The following is a 1,482-nucleotide window of genomic DNA, read 5'->3' on the forward strand; positions in this document are numbered from 1 at the left end:
TAGAAGCCTGTGCTGCTGGAGGGCAAGGGTTGAGGGAGTGGAAAGCAACACAGGAAATTCCTTCTGGCTTGAGCCATGGAGGCAGGCTTTAGTGCCTTTTCAGCAGCCTCACCTTCCATCTTCCTTCTCACCCAGGCTGAGGATGCCAGATGGGGTCAAGGTATACACTCTTAGGTTTTACTCTCAACTTATCCATGGATCATAGCAAATTCCTTAATTTTGAGCCCTAAACCTGCCTTTGACTTATCCATGAGATCAACGTATAGTTGAGTATATATGGTAATCTTCTGGCCACTTCCACTTTTTTGTTATTCCTTGGCATTTTGGATAGTCTGTCCAGCCCCTGGTGGGTCTCAGTGATAAACACTCACCTCCAGATGCACTGAAGTTGCCAAACCTTGCTTTAGCTGGATACACAGTTAAGGAGCAGGTCAGGGAAAGTGGGCGAGGGGGAGGCGTGGCTATAATCCATAAAAGTGATATCATCCTGACCAGGAACCCGGTCTCAAATCTAAGACATATCAAGTGTATTTACCTGACCCTAAAGGCCAAGGACAGAACGGGGATTTTGTTGGTCTACCATCCACCCCGTAGTCTAACAGACTCCCTGGCCGAGCTGACACAGCTGGTCTCGGAGCTGGTGTTGGAGTCCCCCAGGCTTCTTGTCCTGGGGGACCTCAACATCCCCTCCAAGGCCGGCTCATTAGATCTAACAGGCGTGGCTCAGCAGTTCATGGATTCCATGACAGCCATGGGCCTGTCCCAATTGGTCTTGGGTCCGACACATTGCGGGTAACACACTCGATATGGTCTTTAGTACGGACCGGGAACATCCGTGGGCGGAGGTAATGGGTATCTCTCCTTTATCATGGACGGACCACTTCCTGGTCAAGGTAGGACTGAAGGCCACAATCCTAAAACCCCTCGAGGGTGGAGGGCCTATTAGAATGGTCTGCCCTTGAAGGCTGATGGAACCCAAAAGATTCCGAGAAGCCCTAGAGGGAGTTATGATCGGGAATGATGGCGATTCTGTCGATACCCTGGTACATAATTGGGATCACATCCTTACTGGAGCAATAGACTCTATCGCTCCCGAGCGTCCTTACCAGCCCGCTCCAAATAGAAAACGCTGGTATACGGAAGATCTTCACCAGATGAAGCGGGCTGCGCAACGACTAGAGCGCCGCTGGCAGAAACATCAACACATATCTGACAAGACACTCCATGAGAACATGTTACATTCCTACAGGGTGGTAAGGGAACTAACACAACTACCGGCCACTAGGGATGTAAAGAATATTCTCCAAAATTCGAAAATTAGGAGAAAAATGGCAATTTCGAACATTTCTATTACAATCTGGAGAGGAGAAATTCTGAATAATTCTCTATCAATGAGTAAGAATATTGAGGCTAGTCATTTCGAAATGAGAAGGAGAGAAGAATCCTTCATCTGACTCTCGATAGTCACTATTTGCATATTTT

This window comes from Sceloporus undulatus, chromosome 1 (genome assembly GCF_019175285.1).
Source record: "Sceloporus undulatus isolate JIND9_A2432 ecotype Alabama chromosome 1, SceUnd_v1.1, whole genome shotgun sequence".
In the NCBI taxonomy this organism is placed as follows: domain Eukaryota; kingdom Metazoa; phylum Chordata; class Lepidosauria; order Squamata; family Phrynosomatidae; genus Sceloporus; species Sceloporus undulatus.